This window comes from Choloepus didactylus, chromosome 4 (genome assembly GCF_015220235.1).
Source record: "Choloepus didactylus isolate mChoDid1 chromosome 4, mChoDid1.pri, whole genome shotgun sequence".
NCBI classification, from domain to species: Eukaryota; Metazoa; Chordata; class Mammalia; order Pilosa; family Megalonychidae; genus Choloepus; species Choloepus didactylus.
This window is the reverse complement of record NC_051310.1, coordinates 168,954,750-168,979,292: the sequence shown is the minus strand read 5'-3', so window position 1 is coordinate 168,979,292 and position 24,543 is coordinate 168,954,750.

The following is a 24,543-nucleotide window of genomic DNA, read 5'->3' as shown; positions in this document are numbered from 1 at the left end:
TTTGCCTCCCTTGTGCCTGGCAGAGTGCTCAGGCTCCATAAATGTTTGAAGAATAAACAAAGGTAAACTCAGTCTTCAGGGCAGACATCAGAAACAGCCATCTGAGAAGGCCAGATGGCAAATGTTAGTATTTGGACACTCTGTGGAAACACAAAACCCACTTAAATTCTGTTATGTGTGTGCATGTAGGTGTAAATTACCTCTCTGGATGGTCTCAAGATACCAGTAGCATCTGGGGAAGACACCTGAGCCAAGTTTCCTCTTTGCATTATTTTCTGGACTCCTTTTTAAGGCGTAAACAATAGGCTGTCAAAATTGTCAAAAAGAGGAAGCATATTTCTTATGGGAAAAATTATTCATCCTGCTCTTCTATTGTAAAAAAACAAAGCAAGCCCTTCCAGAGAATCAAGGTTGTAGTCTTGCCAGAATCACAGCTTCCAAGAAAAGCTTTACCACCCCCACCCTCAAAGAGAGCTCAAATGACCAGGTAAATGTCTGACAGCAGGCGAGATGTCCTGAGCCAAGTTTCACTTGGGTTTGGATTCAATTCAATTCAACAAACAATATTCTGTAGATACTTGCTGTGTGTCAGGCCTGCACTAGGTAAGAGATGGAAAGATGAAAAGAACATGGCCGTTGCCCTCAGATACTTCTCAGTCCAGTTGAGGCATCAGATATTTAAACAACTAAGGACAACTCAGTATGTTGAGTGTCTGTAAGTGCATACAAAGTACTATGAATCAGAGAGGACAGACATATGTAGATGTGTAAGGATGGGTGTATTAGTGAGGACTCTTTGATTGCAAGTTCTCAAATTCAGTTTGAGCTGGTAAACCTGAAAAGGAGACTTTAAGGATCCAGGCTACAACCCAAAGGCAGAAATGCAGCTGCACCTAAGGAAGGATTAGAACCACCAACTGCAAAGCTGTCAGGACCTGGCAGTTTTCCACCACATATTGGCTTTGTCCTTTTCTGTTTGCAGTCTGGCCTCTCGAATTGGTGCATCTCATAACTTCCAAGTTTATATCTTCTTTGATCAGGATCAAGCCAAGATAGACCCGGAACCTAACTTTTAGTCTCACTTCCAAACCCTGACTGCTCCAAGGTATATTAGGTTTCTCTTCCCAGCCTAATAGCTGTGACCTCAGGGTGGCAGCAGGATTATGGAGCCTATACAAGGCTGTGAGGGGCTCACTCCTGTGTGAAGGGGCAATAGGGAAGGTAGATCTGCAGGTCTGGCATTTAGTATTAATTCACACCGTGCCTTGCAAAGACACTGTCACAGCATGAGATGATCAAAAATACCCTGAGACTTTTCTTATGGAGAGAATTCCATACAAAGGGGCCCTTTGCTGTGGAGAATTCAGCTTCTTCTTCCTATCCTTACCCCAAAGTGCTGACCAGGCAGAAAATATTCTCACCCCTTTGACCATTGCTTGTGAACCCAGCCCTGGGAATGACAGCAGTTATGCCTTCCCATTGAAGAAGTGACTCGAAACGTGGGCTGAGTAAATGGTTTATTTTCAGCCAACATTTGTAAATTTCCAAGAACAGCTTCTCACCTTGTCACTGGATTCAGTCCATGTGGCCAGCCACGTGGCATAAGAGGCTGAAATGTCTCCTCTGATGGAAGCTGTGGGGTGAGGAGAGATTGCCGGAAGGTAACCTGACCACAGTTCTGAGGCATGTCCTGGTACAAACCTGCACCGCAGGAAACCAGGGCTTAGGCAGAGTATTGACAGAGCTGGCTAGTAAGTGCTTTGCAGGGTGGAATATACCTCTTCTTAAACGTAACCTGATCTGAAGAGTATCATAATGTTGCTGTAGCTGAACGCACAAGGAAGCTGTAGCTTTTGATGGAGCAAATAACCCCATACACCAGAGCAAAGAGCTCTTCTCTTGCTGTGTCCCTTTGGGTCAGCCAACTTTCCTACTGTACCTCCTCCCTAACCAATAAAACTAACAAAATCCCTGGTAAACCACCGCTTAGGGATTTCAGGTCATGATTTGCACATTTGTATGTAGCTGGAGTCCCATCCTGGATATTATATGAGGAAATTAGGCCTTACTTCTGAACTGTTGCTTCTGAAGGGGCAGGGTCACAGAAAGCAAAACATTTTCAGAGAATTCAAAGAATTCTAAGTGTATCAGAATTGTGCTCCTATAAGCATGAATGGCCATCCCACATTCTGTGAACCCCCCTATTTGGGTGAATGCAGCTGGATTTCCCAAGTGGGCTAGGAGGGAATCCTTATCTCCATTCCCATATGCAGGGCAGCAGGAGACAGGGGTGTCTTCCTCGTCTTTGCTCCTGAGCTCTTCAGCCCTTTGGGACAAACCATGCGGCTTGTCTTTCAGTATCATCAGGGCTTGGATGCAAGGCCTCTGAAATGGCCCCTGGGGTGGTTGTGCCCAAGGCAGAGCCCCAGGCAGGAAGCTGCCTGATTCTGGTGTGGTCAGGATACCTTGTTCCTCAGTTTAGATTCCTTCCTTAACATAACCTGGATTTGTTCAACCTCTTGCAAGAAAAATGCTTATTTTGGTGTTTGGGAATGTGTTGTGTGACATACAAGTCCCTTTTAAGCAGGGACTTAAGTTGCCACACTGAGTGAAAACAGAGCTAAATTTGGAGGTGGCTGGAGCTTTCTATTCTTCATCATTGCTTGCTTGCTAACTTCCAAAGTGTCAGAGTCTGCAACTGCTTCACAAACAGGACTGGAATTTGGAAAGCCTTTTTTCTTCTCTTCATATATAGATCTTTGTATATCAAGGGTTAGGGCAACCAGGCTAACACCATGGCACAAAAGTCCAAGTTCTGCTGGGGAGAGGGGAAAAGAGTCAAACCTACTTGGAATAAGCTCACTGGCATAGAACTGTATTCTTCTTTGAGCCAAAACCCTGTGGAGTCTCATGGGCTACGAAGTCCAATTAAAACAGCTCTTGGGCACAGTAATAAGCCAACAGGCACGAGAAATTGTGAGAACTAGGACTTTAGTGGGAAATGAAAAAAATCCAAGGAGAAGCCAAGTCCAATTATCAGAACTGCTAATTTTTACCAACCTAATCATTAATGAACACCATGTTTCTGAAAAGAGAAAAACTGTATTTCAAGGGCTTGAAAACTGCTAAACTCTGAAGTTGTACAATTTGTGCAAATTAATATGATAAAAAGAGACAATTAAGGTTTATAATTAACAGATAAATACAAATGATCTGATGAATACAATCTAAGTCTCTGTTCTGTCTTATGAAGCAGTGTAATTGATTTTTATAAATGCTAATTTACAGTACATGCTCTGTTAGTCATTAACGCAGAGAAAACGTGGATTTAACAGAAGTCAGGGAGGGATGTGAGCCAGAGAAATAACTATATCTAACCAAGGAGAGGAAATAGAAAAATACACCAAATATTGGAATGTGACTTTGAAAAGAAAAAAAAAATACTATTGAATTACAATCCTCCTCTCAGCTCCCTTTAATTGTCCAGCCACCGGGGTGAAAAAAAGCCTTCAACAATCTCTACTAATGCAATTAAGTTTTTTGCTAGTTCTATGTCATTCAAAACTGGTTGGATAGATTTTCCTGAACTTTGGAGGTTGTGGGTGGTATGGTCATACTGTATAACTAAAATGCACTTCAGCAGAGAGAAGTTTCCCAGGCAAGGGCAGCTGAAATATCCCTGACAGGCCTGGGTCAATTCTGATCAGCATATGTAATCAGATGCTGTAGATAGAGCACACCATTGGTGAGTCCCATGTGCACCCCAAACCAAATGTCACAGAGGCAGAGGCTCCAGACTGCAGGTGATTTGGTATTGAGAGGATTCTCACATGGATAACTCATACAGAGCTTGTTCCAGCAGGCGTTTATCAATTTATTGGTGCTAATGATTCTCTTGAACCATTTTAACCATTTTAAGGAGGCCAGACAGTTCACAATCAAAGTATTCCTTTCCTGATGGAGAAGGAGGGAGGACAAAGAGAGTAAAAGGAAGAAAGGGGGATTGAGGAAACAAGAGAGTCAGAGAGAAGGGATTGCTGTATACATCATCTCTGCCAAACTGTATGCTTCTTGAGGACAGAGTCTTGAATATATATATTGCATATGTTTACTAGAGGTTTGGTAACTCACATTCTTTATAATAGAACCCCTGAAAACATGACATTTAAATTTTGGCAGTATAGGATCCTAGAGATTTTGGCCTCTAGGTCTGATTAACACTCTGCTTTTGCATTTTCAAGGTGAACTCAGCAAGAGGAAAAAGGAAACTGGGTGAAAAGGGCATCAAAGGATGTCTTGAGAGGGGCATCATTGTTCTAAGGCTTTAGAACTGCTGAAGTCAGGAATTGACTTTTCAGTTACCTTTCCTTCTAGCCATGCTCCATTAACCTGTTCCTGATGAGTTAGGAGCCCCTCCAAGCATTTCCAAGAATAACTTACTTGTGAATGTGATGTCTTCTTTTATGCCTCTGAAATTCCTAATCCACAAAAGCAATTGTACTTTCAATACACATTTTTTCATTCCCTTGCTTTGTTAACTTTTGATAAATCATACTTGAGTTCTGAATTTTAAAATTCTTTTAATTTATAACAAAAGGAAAGATAAAAATCTAGATTCCAGGGACTAAAACAGAAGGTACTTCTATCACTCAAGTCTACCTTGGAAATAAATGCGTACTATAGACCATGCTGTCAAATAAAAATATAATGTGAGTTACATACATAATTTTATGTTTTATAGTAGCCAATTTTAAAAAGAGACAAAGAACAGATGAAGTTAATTTTAATAATACATTTTATTTAATCCAATATATCTAGCATATTATCATTTCAACATGTGATCAATATAAAATTATTAATGAGATATTTTATATTCTTTTGTATATTAAGTCTTCAAAATCTGGTGTATAGTTTACACTTAAAGCATGTCTGAATTTTCACTAGCCACAGTTCAACTACTCACACTACAAATGGCTGTTGTCTACTATATTATTGTATAATACATCTAGAGAAAGAGAGAGAACCTTCCTTAAATATATCTTCCAGAGCTGTATTGATTCTTATTCCAATCATAAAATATATAAGGCTCACAATGGAGATGAATGGTAGCTATAGTCATTACGTATAGTACAAATAAAGTCCTAAATGGTGCTAAGATGATAGAGCTGAGAAATTATATCTCATTGAAAATAAGTTCATTGGATTCACTATAATCAAGTGAAAAAGAGACTTGCTGAGCAGACCCTAAGGAAACCACATGTTCTTGAATCATCAACCAAAGGCTGTGCTCAGAATATATAGTTCAATTGATAACACTTAGGGTCACATATACTTTTCCACTTTCATAAAGTCTTTTGAGCAATTGGCTTATGTATGGTAAAAAATAGGCAAAACCAAGGCTTTACGTCATTTATACATCAGATTCATATGAGACAAAACTCCTTTTCAGGGGATCTAGGCTGCCTGGTAGACCCATGGTGTTTGTCTTACAGCAGCCATCAGAGGACAGACCCAAACATCTCAGTGGGTCTGCTCATGCAGCCTATCATACCTGAAGGAGTAATTCATAGTATAGACACAATGATATATAACATATATTTAATATATGATATGTTTAATTCCTTTTCTACTTTGTACCATATGTCCAAGGCTTGTAGGAATATAGTGCAGTGGGAAGCTTTAGGAATCAGTGCTCTATCAAAGCAACTATTGAACTGGCTGGCATTGTCTGAATCAACTATTTTGAAACTCGAGTCTAGTGGAACACTGTGCAGCATGCAGAGGAGCAGGAGGAAGAGGCTAGTAAACTGCAGTAAATACTGGTCAGTTTCACTCTCTTTGCAGTGGCTACCATCCCCCTTCCCCCAACCTCCTGGCAGGTAGCTGTGGGGAATATAGCTTAGGCTCCCGGTACAGCTTGCTGGTACCAAGGTGGGACATGAAAACCTGGTCCTGCAAACTCTGGGGTTATGTGGTCTGATGGCAGATCTCTGCTTTTGATCAGCTACTTCAGATTGCTTGGGGGCTGGCTCTGCGAGCAGCCATTGTTCCCCTTGGGCAAAGGTGGCAGGGGAATCTTAAAGATAGTAATGTTACTCAAAACTATGGAAAGCACTCCAGTGGTTAGAGCAAATAGTACCAAGTGTATAATAGCCGTTCACTAAATATTTGAAGAATGAAATAATTTAGTAACCCAAAAAAGGAAAAAATTCCAACAGTCTTCTTTTCAGAAATGGAAAAGCCAATCATCAAATTTATATGGAATGGTATGGGGCCCCAAGTAGCCAAAGCCATCTTGAAAAAAACAGGACAAAGTTGGAGGACTCACTCTTCTCTATCTTAAAGATTATTTCAAAGCCACAATAATCAAAACAGCATGGTACTGGCACAAGGGCACACATATAGATCAATGGAATCAAATTGAGAACTCAAAAATCAACCCTCATATTTATGACCAACTGATTTTTGACAAGGTAGGCAATGACCACTTTATTGGGAAAGAAGAGTCTCTTCAGTAAATGGTGCTGGGAAAACTGGATCTCCAGTTGCAAAAATTGAAGGTGGACCCCTATCTCACACCATTTACAAAAATCAACTCAGAATGGGTCTCAAAGGCCTAAATATAAAAGCCAAGATTATAAACCTCCTGGCAGAAAACATAGGGAAGCATTTTCAGGGCCTTGTGTTAGGCAATGGTTTCTGAGATTTTATACCCAAAGCACAAACAATAAAAGAAAAAAAAAATAGATAAATGGAATGACACCAGAATTAAAAACTTTTGTTCCTAAAAGGACTTGATCATGAAAGCAAAATGACACGTATACAATGGGAGGAAATATTTGGAAACCACATATCTGATAAGGATTTAATATCTAGAATATAGAAAGAAATCCTTCTACTCAACAACAAGAAGACAAATGACCCAATGAAAAAATGGACAAAGGATATGAATAAATACCTCTCCAAATAAGACGGCCAAAAAGGACATGAAAAATTATTCAACATCATTAGCGATTAAGAAAATACAAATCAAAACCACAATGAGATAACATTTCGTACCCACTAGAATAGCCACTTAATTACAAGTGTTGGAGAGTAAGTGGAGAAATAGAACACTCATTCATTGCTGGTGGGAATGTAAAATGGTGCAGCCACTATGGAAGACAATTTAAGAGTTCCTCAGAAAATTAGTATAGACTTACCATAGGACCCAGCAATCCCACTTCTAGGTATATACCAAGAAGAATTGAAAGCAGGAATTCAAACAGATATTTGCACACTGATGTGCATAGCAGCATTATTCACAATTGCCAAAAGATGGAAGCAACCAAAGTGTCCATCAACCAATTAATGGATAAACAAAATGTGGTATATAGACACAGTGGAATATTATTCAGCCATAAAAAGGAATGGGGTTCTGATGCATGTGACAACATGGATGAACTTTGAAGATATCATGTTGAGTGAAATAAGCCAGACATAAAAAGGAAAATATTATATCTCACTGATATGGAAAAATTAGAATAAGAAAACTCATCGAGTCAGCATCTAGAATATAAGTTACCAGGGACCAGAATGGTTAGGGTATGGGGAGGTATGCTTAAATTGCACAGAGTTTCTATCTGGGTAGATGGAAAAATTTTGGTAATGGATGGTGGTAATGGTAGCACTACATTGTGAATGTAATTAACAACACTGAACTATATATTTAAATGCAGTTAAAGAGGGAAATATTAGGTTTTATATATGTTACAATGCAAAGGGAGAACTCTAATGCAAAAAATGGACTACAGTTAATAATACAATTATAAAAATGTACTTTCATCAATTGTAACAAATGTATCACACGAATACAAGGTGTTAACAATAGGGTGGTATATGGGAACTCTATGATTTTTCTGTAAACCTATGTCTTGTCCAATAGAATAAAATAATAACATCTAAAAATGCTATATCCTGGTGCCCCCCACAAAATTTCTGTACCATGCAAATGCATATAAAAATTAATAATGTTAAAAAATTTAAACAACAAATTTAAAAGCAAACTGAAACCATAACAAAGGACATGGCATGGCTTAGTGAGAGTTGTGTTTTGAAGTTGAAAATGGAGTCAACGATCAACCAGACCCAAAAGCAAAGAAGAAAGTTACTCAGCCTGAGGAGATGTGTCAGCAAACATTCTTTTAAAAATTGGGCCAACAATTTTATAATTCAGCAATCACTTTTGGAAGGCTTAGTGTGTGCCAGTCAGTGGGTGAGCCAACACAATCCCCTGCTTCATGGAATTCTATTGAATAGGTGGATGTGTGTGGTGAGTGGTGCTATTTTTTATGTTAAAAGTTAAAACCAAAGGACAGGTATAGGTAGCAATACAGTTCCTGAGATGAAACTGCCTTCAATCTTCAAGTTTAGAGAAGACACTTTCAAGAGTACCTTTTTTCTGGTAATGCAAAGAAGCATTTCCTTGGTAAACAATGTGTGACAAGATGTAAGGGTTGTCAACACAGCATTATCAGCATCACACATCAAACCTGGTGATAAAATAAATGCCTTTGTAAAATAAGTGGGTGTGGGTGTTACATTGTATTTCATTGAGTGCTCACTCCTTGACCTTGTAAAGTATGTAATAGAGCTGAGACCCCTGACCTTTACTCTTGGGCACTGTATACTTTCTCAGGAAATCCAATAGAATCAATTCTTTCAGCAAACATGTCTTGTGGCTTCCATGTGCTGGGCACTGTGAGAAGCACAGAAGAGATATAGATACGCCCAGCAGGGGCCCTGCCCATGAGGAGCTGATAGTGTACTCAGGGTGATAAACATGTAACTGACATTTTTCCAGACAGCAATCAATAGAAGGGTGGAAGAAAGTGGATAATTTTGCCTGAGGACATGGGTGATTTTTCCTGGCAAAGAAACAAGCAAAAGTTATTTTAGGTAGCCTGTTGTATAAAAACAGCCAGAAGTATGAAGTACCAGGGCTGTTTGAAGAAGGAGCTCTCTAACTTGGCCAGAGCAAGGATGCTGGAAGGTTCTGCGAAGTTAGACTGGAGGAGAGGCTGAGGGTCTTGTGGGGGGTCATGATAATGATGCTGAAGACTTTGGACATTTTCTTTAGGCAATGGGGAGCTATAGAAGATGTAAAAATGTAGGGAAATGGTGGCACCAATCTGCAGGCGTGCAGAGGGCTTAGGTTGAAAAGGGCACCAAGACAGAGTTTGGAAGAACCTGTGGCCAGAATCCACAGCAACACGAAGCGGGAAAGGATCCATCATATTACAGAGAGGAGGTTTCTGGGTGTGATGACCAACTGACTGGATGGAAATCAAATTGCACTTTCTCCCCAGAATGTGACAATTGAGTACTGTAAAAGAGATAAAGCCTACCTTGCTTATAGAGAAAGAATACTGGCCCAGAAAAATTATATTCAAAAGGACTCTACTGTACTTAATTTTAAAGTGTTTTTGGAATTATTTAGTTGGACACTGAATTAGAAATCGCTTGATACGTAACTTGCTTTGAAACAAATAATATGCTTTGTTTAAATGTCCACCTGAATCTCAGCTTTAAGTTCTCCCAAATGTTAGATATTTCCTAAATATCACCACTAAAAGGTAAGTACAAAGAGGTGATCAATTGGATGTGTAATGCTGATAATGCTGTGTTGACAACCCTTACATCTTGTCACACATCGTTTACCAACGTTAATTTTGGTAAGAAAGTTCAAAAGTTGGGCATGCAAAAACTCTGGATTGAAAGGCAAGAAGTCTTCATGAGAAAACAGGAGAGATTTAATTTGGATCCTCAAAATCTCTGTGACTGAGACTAATGCTGTGATCCAAAACCTTATCAATTTAACCAATGGATTAGGTCACTTCTTACTAGAGTATGTGCTGGAAGCAAGACTGAGCAAAAGTTCAAACTCTTTATGAAAGCATCTCAGCATTGGGTAGTTCTACAGATCCCCTGGAAACCTTCACTTTTGCAATGGACTATTTTACATTTAAAAGCTGTTGGGTTATAACGATGCTTATAAAAAAAAATCACTCAGCCCCTGTCCTAAGACCATATATGTAAATATACTGTTCTAATTTCCTGCTTAGAGGCACTAATAAATTTAGTTTTGCTTTTTCTAGCAAAAAAAAAAAAAAAAAAAAAAAAAAAAGCTTTTGCATTATTTTAAGCAGCATGGACTGTTTTTTCACTTAATTTCTGCCACTCTGGGGCTCTGTGCCAAGGTACCACTCTCTACCAGCCAACAGAGAATGACCCAATTGTGCCTTCAGTTTCCTCTAAATGCAATCTATTGATTTTCTTTCTCCCACAGTAAGCAGGTTGATCTTGGTTATCCCAAAGCAATTAGGCAGAGTATTTGGTTGGACTCTTCTTCAACCTTGAAGGATTCTATTTACCCTCCTTCATTATAGCCTTAAAGCTTTAGACCCTTACATAGCGAAGAGTTGCTTTTCTGCATCAATAAGCAAAAGTATTATAATATTAATAACCCTCAGCCACGGTTTAGCTTCCTCACCTTCTTCCCATGCTTGGATGATTTCCTCCTTACGTGAAGTAATCAGTCGTGGCCTGAAATTCATTCGAGCTCTCACACACTCCATGAAGTTTCCAAAATAAGCCAGTGGCAAGCATTTAATTAGCTCATTTTGTTTCTGCCAGGGCAGAGATGCAGACTTGAGGAGTCTGGAAACTGGTATACAACTTAGCTGGTGCTGAAATAGGAATGGGATTCAGAAGAGTAATGATTCTGCCTTTACCTTTCTCTCTGTGGCTTTGGACACATCTCTTCACCAGTCTGGACCCACGTTTTCCTACGGATAAAAGGTGTTGGGTGTCACGGCTGTTTGAGGGAGGTCTCTTCCTGGGTGTGGGGGATAAAAGATACACAAGACACAGCTGAATGGGGCAAGGAGGAGACAGACACAGAGACAAGATATTTTCCCTGCACTAGGAAGGGCTGTGCTAGACGTGGATGGAGAGTGCAGTGGAGGCATCTGCTGGGCTTTGACTGAGCTGGGCTCTAGGGCAGAGCTGTCTAACCTTGAGCCAAGGACACAGGAGCTGCCAAGGCTTCTACTTTTCCTGTGGTCTTTGTAGCAGGGAGAGATTTATTTCCTTCCCCTACTCAGTCAACAATATTTATATCTATACTCTCTGGAAATAAAAGCCTCTGAAAAAAGGAAGTATCTCTTAGAATGTTTATGGTAGGAGCTGTCGGCTCTTTGCTGATCACTATCGGTAGTTTTGAAGTCATTGCACTTCCATCAAGATGACCCGATAATGAATCTCACGTACACACAGGAAAAGGCTGCAGCGAGTTACAGGTGGGAAGGAAAGGCTTGAGAAGACCTCTGGCTATAGACAGGCAGGAAAGTCCAGAAGGGTATTCACAGGGTGAAGGTGAGAAGGGTTCCGGGTCCCTTTCTTTGGGCTCATGAAGGCTGCAGATCCGCCACTTCTGAGACAACATCCCTACCATGTTTGCATGTCTCCTGCATGGGGATCTAATTTTAATTCTAAACTACCCCCCCCCATTCCTGGGATAAATCCAATATGGTTGTTATATATTATCTTTTTTATACATCACTGAAATTGATTTGCTAATGTTTTTAAAGAGTTTTACATCTATACTCATGAGTAAGACTGGCTTGTAATTTTCCTTTTCTTACTGTTCTTGACAGGTTTTGATATCCAGCAGGCATTTTTTTTAAGTAGATAAGAATAATGAGCCAAAGGAAAAATGTAAATATAAAAGAAAAAATAGTTATGATTAAGATTGGAATGCTAAATTTATGCCAAAACATCTCTTACATGGCTAGACATGTGGCTCTGAGCTTCCTAGCAACAAATTCAAACCAATTTCATGATTCACAGAAATCTGTCAGACAAAATCAGTAGCAGAGCAAGTTTTTCAAGAGATGGTATAGGGTGATGGTTTACAGCCAGGGCTCTGGAGCTGGACTATCCGAGTTCCAATCCTATTTCTACAATTTATTAGACATGTAAATTTGGACAAGTTACTTAATCTCTCTGTGTTTCAGTTTTCTCACCTGTAAAACAGAGATAATTGTGGTATCTAGACACAAAAGTGTTTGCCAGATCAAATAGCTCAATACACGTAAAATACTTAGAAAAGTGCTGGGTACTTGGCAGCACTTGATAACCATTAACCTTTACTATCATTTCTGATACTGAGACCAGAAAGACAAATTTCCTTCTGATTCCTTTTAAGAGGACACTGTTTAATGGAAAGGGCAATGACATACTTATAGGATTATTATTATTGTTGTTTTATCATTTTGAGGAATGTGTACACTTCAGGAAAACTTTCATGAGTTGTGTTCTTCCCAGTTGAGCTTTTGATAAGTTTTGAGGGCAGTGAGTTTGAGGTGATATACTTCATGAGCAGCAACTAGAAGACAGGCATATAATTACATAACTTTGAAACTAAAAGAATCTAGATAAAGGGCTATCTTGTTTCCACATCTGTCAGGGATTAATTGAAGGCATGGAGAGTTCTCTTCTTGAGTAGTTTTGGGTGTGTAACAGTGCACAGTCAAAAGGGTGATCAAGGTCCCAGTCAACGGCTGCACTAATTTTAGCTTGGAAAAAAATTAAAGTTAGAAATTGCTTGGTCATAAGTTGGTTATTAAAAAAAAAAATCTAGGTACCTAAATGAGTTAACTTTCTTTAGTGGATAATTGACTGCACTGCATTCCAATTAAATAATAGTATTCAGAGTTAACACTTAATGGAGTTTACTAAGTGCTTCTCATATATTGACTTATTTAATCCTCACAACAGTCATGTGAGGCAGATACTATTATTATCCCCATCTTACAGATGAAGAGACTGAGCCACAAGTTTATGTAGCTAGTAAGTGGCAGAGCTGGGATTCAAACCCAGGTAGATTGGCTCCTGGGTTGAAATGTTAATGAGATGCCTATCCATTTGCTTTAGAATGTTTGACCTAGATGTAGCCCTTCTTTCTGGCAGGAATTTTGTAGAGGCCACTATATTCTAGAGGATGAAAGAATATGATCTGTATGTTAGAGCATTTTTCCTTCTGTATGACAAGGCACATTTCCAGCCCAATCAAGAGTGGTACCAATATACAAAGTGGTACCAATATACAAATATGCATTTGCTATCTGATCAGCTATAGATCCTAACTCTTATGATAGATTAAGGATTAGGCACTCAATAAACATCAATAATAATAATGAGGGTCAATAATAAATATATCTTATGATCTCGGTTCATAATCAATTCCTGTCTACTGAGCTACTGATAAATAAAAATTTTAAAAGAGCCCCCAAATCTTGTGTAATCTGAAGAGATTTCTTTACAAGTTGATACAGAGATTGCCAATGATCAGTAATGGAATGACTGTGCCTAATCTCTTGCCCGCATAAAATACTGACTTGTTGCCATCTGTAGAGTTGTTTTCTATTGTCACAATCTGCAGCTCTTTGTGGCTTGAGTTCTTCAGCATGCAGATTCCCTGTGACATTAACTTCTGATATTGTAGAAGTGTAACAAACATTTAGCTGCATTTAGTGGCAAGCCTGGATGCATTTCTTGATCCTTTTCTGTTCCTTGGCAGTCAGAGTTAGGGTAGTTCCTCTACAAAGTGGGTTCCTGCCAATGTTCACTGTCTCTGTAACTTTCCCATGTCCCATCAGTGATGCCCAAGAATATTGCCTTCTCCATGGTCTTGGGACATGTGTGCAGAAGCTTGCTTGGAGGACACCACCACCCACTGGGTGACCTTTGTTGGAGCTAACTTTATTGACACTTTAATTCTATAATTTGGGAATAGTAAGGTTGCACTTTTAAAAACTGTTATGGAATTCCCAATGGCTTTAGCTGGATAACAGTACAGTTGTAGAGTTAATAAAGATGTATACAACAGGGACCTGAGCACACCATTCCAAACAGTCCTTGAATAGTTTTGGGGACAGGAAGTCTTCTCCAGGTATTTTGTCATATTTTATTTTTACAAATCAACTGTTCAATGCAAGGGAGCATTTTCTAGACCCAGCACGAAAAGCAGCATGGAATCTATGAAGCCACTTGGGTTTACAGAGCTTGGAAAACAGGCTTCCAAGCAGATAACCAAGACCTGGACTTTTATTACCTCATTCAGCAAATTCATGGCTTTGATAACAACATCCCAGAATCTGTCCTCATTTCCACATCTACTGGTCAAATTCAGATCTTATCACACAGATTAATCATAAATTATTTTTAAATGTGACAAATTTATAATATTTAAGTTTGGAAAACTCCTAGATAGTTCTGATTTTCATATGTTTTACAGTTTTGTTTTGTTTTGTTTTTTTCCTATCTACCAAGCCCTAGCTCTCATTAATTTCTATCTACTGGGCACTGGAAGGGAAATTCCCATGTGTATTGCGACTTAGTGTGGACGGGGCAAGTTTTAAGTTATTAGCAATCCATTGGAGGAAGGAGAACCCTCTTCTTCCAAGTGGTGAGGCCAGATTTTAAAAGGCTGGAAGATGTCAACAGACCACCGATAGAAGTTGAAAGCCCCTCTCAACTCACTCTTCTTCCTGAGTCTTCCTAACCAACCCAGAAAAATATGAATGCAGACAGACTCCAGGATGGATATACTTAGACTTAAAACAGAGAAAATTGGCTCTTTCTAGTTGACCTAAAATGTTGACTGTAAGGATGATAATAAATAGACAAGACCTAGTTCTAATAAAATATTTGATTCTAACCTCCAGGGCAGACATATGGAAAATTTTTTCTTTAATTTTTCCCATGAGTTCCACCAGGTTCTATTCATAGTGAACTTTAATGAGTCTCAAAAGAAACCCCCTTGCCCCTCAAGAAATTAACCTGTTCATTCCTAAATGGTTCCTGGCAGGGTCCCATTGTATTCACTGCAAATCCTGGAGTTCAGTGTCTCAGTGATAAGCAATTCTATCAAGGGAGGTACAGATAATTTGAAATTTAAAGAACATCATACAAAGACCATTGGTGCTAGCAAACAAATCATGTCCAGCTTCCTAAGGAATTAATGAGGACTGAAAAGTAGTTCCAGCCATATGAACAATGGTGCTCAATAGCAGCCTAGAGAATAAAGGAAAGAGGATTTCACTTATCTTTACCTCTGAATATTAGAGTAGTGATGCTGTATTCTTCTCAGTGCAGAATGACAAGAGGCACATGGTGTGAGTTGGTGTCCTCCATATTTCTCCACTGTAAAGTTACTATTTTTCCCTTTGTAATTAATAAGTATTACGTGATATGATATTTTTGAGGCTATCAAATTTAAATCACTAATATGGAGAAATTAATGTTTTAAAATTGAGATTTCTTATAAGCTGATATTAGCACCTATTTTAAAAAGCCAACACATTCAATCCCTTACCTTTGCCACACTACTCTGCTTCTAGACTTTTAGTTATTAAGGAGCAAACTCTGACTTTACTACATGCAAAGAAACACAACTGAAGGCTTAGAGTATATCACCCAGTGAGGTTGTTTCTTCAGGAGACATGGCTTTTCCCACATCTAGCAAGTCAAGCTCATCCAGTCCAAGATGGAGCATGTCTGGATTTATGGGACTCTGGGTTTTCTGGGTCAGGTCATTGGTAGCAGGGTGAGGCTTAGTGGTGAGTCATTTATATGTAGAGTCAAGAATTATCTCCAGAGAGTATGGTGTCTGGCAATGATGGCTTGGGGTAGGCTGAGGGACTCTCCTTCAGTCAAGAAAGAATGAGGGGGACTACTTTCTGAAACTGTGTGAGAGGTAGTACAATGGCTCTCAGTGAAGTCCTACAAGGGGATCTAATGGGAGATATGGGGATGGAAAGGTGCATAAAATCAGAGACATTGTCACTAAAGCCAAGGTTTTGAAGGTTGCCTGACTTCTCCTTCAGGACCCCGTCCATTCCATAGCACAGTCTTCTTCTCCTTGAAGAAACCAGACAATAGAAATGAGACAGCCTGCCTCGATACCATCTTGTGCACCGAGAAGTTTTCCAGGGATTACATTGGCCTGTGATCCAGATTGGATTGAAACAGAACTTCCTATCTTTAAAGTTCTGATTTCCTGTGTGGACATTAGTAAGTAATTTGTAGAGAGATATTTTGAGGCTATGTGTATGTCCCATTCCTTGTCAAGCTTTTATCCAATAGTTTTAGCATTCATTAATGATTCTTACCTGAATCAAATATTACTATGATAGTTGCCAAACGGTGATTTTCTACCTCCATCATTCTTTCTACATGTTAGTTGGCATTTTAGAGTAAAGAAGAGCTTTTCATTATTTGTTTATTTATTTACTCTTTTATACTTCCATGGATTCATGAATTCTTATTTTATTTAATGAGTTATAATTTATTGCTCTCATTATTTATTTTGATGTGGAAAATGTCCCAGATTTGGCCAGCAGGGAGCCCTGTGTTCTTACGTCATGTCCGTGTCATTTTGAGCATCCTTTCAGACACAAGGTATTTTAGGCCCATCTTTTACTTTCTCTGTCTCAATCCTTGAAGCAGTCATTTCTCCCGAGAGGCTTTGTTCCTTTTAATGTTGAATGGCATTTAGAAACCAAGTTCTGGGCACTAGATGTGCTTGTTACTACTGGGATCTTACTGTTCTCTCAGCAGACAGAGCCAGAAAATAAATACAAGTGTGATTGTATACATGTATGTTTATATTATGTATTTCATATATGTGTGTATATGTATATGTGTGCACATATATAATATATAATACACACACACAAGCACACATGACATGAATTCACAGTAATACCTCTGATTCTAATCCAGCCTCACAGGTTTTATTCTAGCATCCCCTTTCCATACTTGTATCTCCCTTCGGAAGAGAAGTGTTTTAAAATTCATCCTTAAAATTAGGATAATATGAGCAAAAGTAAGGGGTGGTGGTGAGAAGTCAAAGTGAAAAAAGATCAAATTCCCATTTATGGTGTGCATTCTCTTCTACTTCTTGCCAACCAATATAAAACCAATTTTTTTACAAAAAGAGAGTAGAAACTTAGGAAGCTATTAAAGAGAGAGAGAGTGTGTAAGGGAAGAGAAAAAAGAGTGAAAAAGAAGTTAAAAGTAAGCTGAAAATTCCAATAAGGGTAAAAGGTTAAGCTTTTAAAAATAACAAGCTGAAGTACCTGAGATTTAAAAGAGAAGATAGGTTATAAGCCAATGACGTAAAAGGTTAAAATATAAAAACAAAGAAGATTAAAAACTAAGACAAAATACAAATACCCATGGAGAGTTAAAATAATAAAAGGGATTAAAGATTAAAAATGGAAAATATGAACTAAAAAGATAAAAAAACAAAAAGAGTGGAGAAAGGTATTTATAAGAAAAGAAAAATTAAAATTTGGAAGACCAGACAGGTGCTGAGAGCAGAGAAGAGGGGGCTGTGCAGAGTTGGAGAAGGAGGGAAGATTCATGACCAAATTCATGAAGTTCAGCTTTTCTCCAAAGAGAATCAGTCTCCTTGGGAATTCAGGTGCTCTTTATGGAGCTAGAACCAGCACTTAACTCTGTTTCCCTTCATTGAGACATGTTCCACTCTCAGCCCTCTGCTCTTTAACAGGAGTCCACTGCCAGCTGGGATTGGGGGTTGGCTGAGAGGAGAGGGTGTCCTCTAGGCAGACTGTGGGCATGGGCAGGGCAGTCCAGCCTCTGAATTTTGGAATCCCTTGTTCAATTTTCCTTCTAGAACTTCACTTCGAGTGGTCTGCCCTGAGTTGACGTGGCATAAAAGGGGATATGGTGGTGCTTTCTAAGGGTGCAGTGTGGCATAGGGAGTAGAGCTGTGGTCTGGGAGATGTGGATTTAGTCCTGGAGCTTAAGCTAATGTGAGCTTGAATTTTCTCTCTTAGGATCTTTTTTATTTTTTGCGTTTGTTTTTATTTTAGCTGTAAACAGTGAGCCTTACAATATTTTCCTATCAATATTAGACAACCAGTAAGTAAAATATCAAAATTTATTTTATTGATTCCTGGGTCAAAATTCTCTAGTGTAAATGCATTAAAAGAGGTGAAGAATGAGAGGGAAGGGTGTGCAAGGAACTAAAGTAGTTAAAGATAGGAGAAGAGGTTGGTGCAAGACAGTAAATATTTGACTCAATAGTTCTCAAACATGAGGGAAAGAACAATTGATCTATGGAAAGATTTGGCCTTCAGATTAAAAAAATAATACACTCGATAAAACTAAAACTCAGCTGGGAAAGCACAAGACTTCAGTCAACAAGGAAGGACTTAACGAGACCTGGTAATTATCCAGATCATAAAGTTAAAAGAGGAAATGGAGCTAATTCTGCCTGGCATGTAATCTGAAGCGTCGTCTAGTCATTCATTCTTGTGAAGATGCTTCTAACTGGCTCTAGGCCAAAGATGTCAGAGTAACCATGGGTGTGTAGGGCAGATCCTCCCTTTCCCACATCACATGAGGCATCATATCAACATACCATTCCGCTGTCATCACTAGAAGACCTGGGTCTCAGGAATGGGATTATCAGGACGTTTCAGGCACCCAGAACACCTGGAAAGGGTAGGGTTGCAAGCAGGGAACTCCTAGTCTGTTGCTGTCTGCTTCCCCACCTCTCTCTGTCCCAAGATTACCTCTTAGTTGGAGTTCCATTTCAAAGTCTTGTTTGTTGTTTTGGTGCAGGTTTTTTTCCTTCACTTGTTTTAGGTAAGGAAATGGTGGCAGAACAGGGCATAATTTGGAACTGACAAAACCTTCCCTTCTGTCCTTATTTGGATTCGGAATTCCCTATTTTCTCTCTCTGCCTCCATCACCTTTTGCTAAGTTCCCTGACGTCACTTCCCAGTATCAGTGAGAGATCTTTACAGGATATGAACTTCTTTTCTTTCTTGGTTTCCTCCACCTCAAGTTTGCCTCAATTTCCCTAGAAGTCACCCCTCATACTCTACTCTTCAACAAACCTAATTCCCTCTTTGAGACTGGAAAGGAGTAGAAGGCTAATGTGGAATATCTAGATATCTGCCAGGCTGTCTACCCTCTAATTTAGTCAGCACATTCTTATTCTTATAAACAGCAGGGTGCTAAGGCACACCCTCAGAAGCAGAATGTATAATCCCTGTCTTCTGGAGCTTGCATGCTAACTGGCGAAATAAAAGCCCTTATGCGAAGAGCTGAAAACAGAGGTGTTCATACCAATAGCAGATGATGCAGGCAAGTTGTGGTTAAATATGGTGAATAGCAAAGATATTGAATTTTAAACAGTTTGGCTGAGGGAGAGGAGAGTTTCTGTGGGGCTTTCCTAAATGCTGGTGTGGGTGAAATAGTTATACTCTGGTGGCCATAATGAACACTATTTTACATTTATACATCACTGTAAAGTTTGTAAAACACCCTGCCCCATTTAGTTTGTAAGCCATAGGTGTTTAGTCGTGGACACTGAGGCTCAGCCAGGTCAATGGGATTCAGTGAGCCCAGTTCTCCTGACCCTGGGACTGGCTTCTTTCCACTAGAGCTGCCTCCCTCTGGAAGAAGGTGGAATGAGCAATGAGCTGGGAGGAGAAGCTCCAGGAGCTTGACTTTCAGGAAGAGAAAGAGAATCTGAAGGATCCTCAAAGTGGAGATGGGGCTATTTGTTAGGGAATCAAGGATAGCAATTGACCTGCATTTCACCTGCCATGCTCTCAAATTGGTGGCCCACAGGGCAGATTTGTCCCCAAAGATTGTTTGTTTTGTCTGCACAGTGGCTTCAAATGTGTGCATTAGTTGTCCTTATTTTAAAATGAGGTGATTTTTCTTTCACATGCACACACATATATTCCTATTGCTAGCTGCTCTTTAAAAAACTGAAATTCCTGGCAAGACTGAATGTCCCATTCTTCGGGCAACTTTGAGTTAGAACTGAGTGATGACTGCCTCTTTGGATAGGGCATGTGCTTTACAGTTCACCAGGGCTCCACGGGGCTTTTGAGTTTGCATTCCTTGATTTTAGATGGGTATCCTGAAGGGGAATGTGATACTAGTTGCAGGTTATCATTTCCTACATTTGGGTATTCTATAAATTTGAGAGGCAGCTGTGATGCAGTAGAAAGGGACAGAAGGCCTGGGTTCAAGCCCACCTCTGCCCTATATTGATTATGTGACCTTAGCTAAAGCAGTCAACCTGTCCCAGCTTCAGTTTCATGATCTTTCTGTTGGGCATATTGATACCAACTTCCAGTGACATTGTGAGAATTACATGAGTTGATGGAAGTATAAATGCCACCTATATTATTTTAATGCTTGTTTTTGGAAGTACTCAATCCAAGATGCAAAGATACAGAGCATAATGTCTGCAGGATATTCTTCAAAATGACTTTGGAATCTATGAGTGTCACTAGCCTAATTTTCAGAAACAGCTTCCGTGAACCTCATGTAATTTTGAGGATGTCATGGACACAGGGGAGGGGGTGGTGAAGGGGCCGCCCCCTTCTTGCCCCATAACTTCCAAGCCATAGTCCTGCTGCCCATTTCAGCTGCTTTCCTCACCTTTGTCGTTTGTGCATTAGTTTCCTAGGGCTACTGTAATAGAGTACCACAAATTGGATGGCTTAAAAAAAACAACAACAGGAATTTATTGTCTCACAGTTCTGGAGGCTGGAAGTCTGAAATTTTGATGCTGGCAGGGCTATGCTCCACCCGAAGTCTATAGGGAAGAATCTCTTCCATGCCTCTTTCCTGGCTTCTGGTGGTGGCTTGCCTGCAATCTATGGTGTTCTCTGCTTCTGTCTCCACATGATGTTCTCTCTTCTGTCTGTCTGTATCCAATTCTCCCCTTCTTATAAGGGCACAGTGATATTGGATTAGAGCCCACTTAATCCTATTTGACCTCATCTTAATTAATTTCCAAACATAGTTCCATTCATAGGACCAAGCAGGAGTTAGAATTAGAACATGTCTTTTTACAGGACGCAATTCAACCATAAGAAATGGGATTTAAAAATTCATATGTATTTATCAGGAAAAAGATCAAAATTGAAAAGAATTGCAACTGGAATACTTTTTGAAATCCACCTTCAAGGTAGGAGAGCGTTTCAGAAAATCAAAACTTGGTCAATAGGGAAGGACAGGCAAACCACACACTTCTCATCCCCAGGAGAGCCTCAAGTACTTGTTGTGAATTGATTTTAGGATCGTGCCAATAATGCTCAAGTTCTTTTAAGATGGCAGCAGCCTGTTAAGGCTCTTAGAGATGTAGATTCCAATGTGAATTATTTCAGGTTAAATTCTCTTTGGACACCACTTTGCAGTTTTTCTTTTGTCCTGGCACACTGAACGGTTATTATGGCAAGGTGTGGGGTGAGTGGTAAAGTGGCCATGATGACAAGTGCTCCCTGACTTGGTGTGCAGGTGTATAATTCTGTGTCTTCCTCTTCTCCATCTTCCACTCCCACTCCATTTCCCCCAACCCTGTCAAATGCTGCACTTAAGATGCCATTTTGCCTTTTCATCGTGATTCCTTTGTGAAAAGAAATCGGAGTGACCATAGCAACACTGCCCAGTGACATCTGTCATCCATGGCTTGAACAGAAAAACCACGACTATATGATTGTTGGGTCTTGCAACATGTTTACCCAACTTCCCAGACACCTGAGACCTCAGGTAACTCAGCAATTATAAAATTCCGGAGTGTTCAGGTAAGTCCCCCACTCCCACGCCCAACTTGTTTAAAGCTGTGCTTTAAAAAAAAAAGATTTGAGAGGGATGCCTGGAAAGGTGTGAAAGTAATAGTTTTGGAGGGTGGGGGGCAAGTAGCTAAGTTTACATCCTCAGACCATAAGCAAGAGTATGTTTTCTCCCTCCCTGGGAAATTGAGAGATGCTAGCCTAGAAAAAAGTAGCTCTAGTTTTCATTATTATATGCTTAAAATAGGCTGAGCTCAGACTCTCTCACAAAAATGCTAGTCCTTGGACCAAAGCCAAACATGTAAATTTCAGGGTAAATAAAGGCTTAATAGGAAAAGCAAAAGGGTAAGGCCTAAAGGCTGCCTGTGGCCTTGCTCTGGTTTGCTGCCTCCCTTTGTTCACATTAGCTGGTTTGTTTTCCAGGAGAACTGCCTTGAGTGGTGAGCAAAGGCTCAACGCAATGATCATCTTGCCGTGGGGAAGGGGGAAGGAATCTGCCTGGCCATCCATAGACATGCTAATGAGTTGAGATGGCGCTGAGCTTTTAATTCAGACCTCTTGTAATACTTTGCTTTCCTGATGGTGTTGGAACAGATTTTTACATTACTCAATAATAGAGAGACAGTGAAATGAGGATCGTACCAAGCTGAATTGCTTCCGCTGCTTCTCTAGCCACTCAGCAGTGATAGTGATGCTACACATCAGAGGTGAAGGAAGCATTTTGACTATATTATAGGCCAAAGCATGAGTTGCTTCTTCTCTATATTTCTTAATGCAAAGCAGGTACTGTGGTATGACAGGTTCCAGGAGCTGCTAGGATGCCAGACTCCAGTTTCTCTTCCACTTACATGCACACGTCTTACCCAAGAAATGGGGACAGAAGGGGTGGGTGGCTGTTCCTGTTTGCTAATGCTGCCTTTTCGCAAAATACCAGAAATGGGTGGGCTTTTATAAAGGGGGTTACAAAGTTACAGGCTTAAGGCCATAAAGTGTCCAAGGTAAGTCATTAACAATCAGGTGCCTTCACTGGAGGATGGCCAATGGTGTTAGCTGGGAAGGCATGTGGCTGGTAACTGCTCCAGAGTTCTGGTTTCAAAATGGCTTTCTCCCAGGACATTCCTCTCTAGGCTTCAGCTCCTCAAAAATGTCACCCTTAGTTGCTCTTGGGGCATTTGCCCTCTCTTAGCTTCACTGGAGCAAAAGTCTGCTTTCAAGGGCCATCTCCAAAATGTTGCTCTGTAAGCTGCAGCCCCTGTCGCAGTTCCTGTGCATTCTTCAAAGTGTCCCTCTTGGCTGCAGCAAGCTCGCTCCTTCTGTCTGAGCTTATATAGTGCTCCAGTAAACTAATCAAGGCCCACGCTGAATGGGCGAGGCCACACCTCCATGGAAATTATCTAATCAGAGCTATCACCTACAGGTGGGTGGGTTGCATCTCCATGGAAACACTCAAAGACTGACAATCTAATCAACACTAATACGTCTGCCTACACAAGATTGCATCAAAGATAATGGCATTTTGGGGAACCTAATACATTCAAACTGGCACAGTGATGATACTTTTGACTTTTGCTATTTCTACATTCTGCCATTTCCCCGTATCGGAGGCAACACACTTCCATCAGGAACCTAATGCCTCCCAGGGACTCCAGGCAATGACATATGTAGGGTGAATAGAAGCTACTAGTTCATGGTCACTTCCCAGCTCTCTCGAGGGAAAAATACTCTTCTGGTAGATATTATTGAATTATCACTCAAATTTTTAAGATTCACAATCTTTACAGTTTAAATGAGACGTTTGAGAAAATATGTATCTTGTTCTCAACAAGACTCGATACAGAAGGAGAAAACTTCCTTAAGTGACACTGTTGGAATAAGGAAGGGTTTTGGCAGAATGATGACCCAGGCATCTGTCTCTTGCATATGTAGTCAACAGGCCCCACCCAGGAGTAGTTTTCAATCTTCTGTATCTTAGGTCCGGTTAGTCATTCTAATCGCGTGCAGTTATTTGGGTGGTGTTCAAAGTCATGTACCATCTAGTTACTAATACAGCCAGAGATGCAGGGAAAGTGCTCCTGGGTTGAGGGACAAGAGGGCCCAGCCCTGCTCTGCCTATTCCTGCCAACTGGCTCTTCTTGCTCTATACCTCCAAGGAGCTGTCTGCATAGTTGTCAGAGATCAGCTCCAAGATCTCCTGCTGACTCAGGTTGACTTCCACACATTTGGCTTTGGACTAGGTGAATGGAAAGGGACAGAAGCACAGAGAACAATTTCTGACAAGTGGTATAGTTGCTGGTAGAAAGGGAGAATGAAGAATCAGGAGATATGGAAAGTATCCATTGTGTGGGTAAACTGGAACATGTAGGGTCTGCTAATGCTGGTCCCATATTTGAAAGTGAGTGTGGAAGCTGAGAAAGAAGAGGGTCTTGGGCATTGTTATTAAATCCCTGTGTCCCTCCTAGACAGAGGCGGTAGAAAACTGAGAATGCCAGATGACAAAAGTTTGTAAAATAATATCTTCCTTCATTCGGAAAAACAAAACAAAACAAAACAAAACAAAACAAAACAAAACACTTGGATATTATTACGAACAATGTGCTGTAGGTAAACAAAATGTAAAACATCAAGTTCCTGGCTTTCAAAGAGTATCTGGTCATCTGTTGTCAGGGACATAATCTATTATTATGCTACTTAATGTCATCCCCCAAATGTGTCCACCCTTGAGAAATTACTTTTTGTAATTTGTCCCAAGAAAACCGTTTCTCCTGTGAGGACATGGTCTGTATTCCCTTTTCAGATATGAGAACTTTGTAACCTATTGTGTTTCTATTTCTACCTTGTGAATGAGCCAGGTTCTAGGTTGCAAACCACT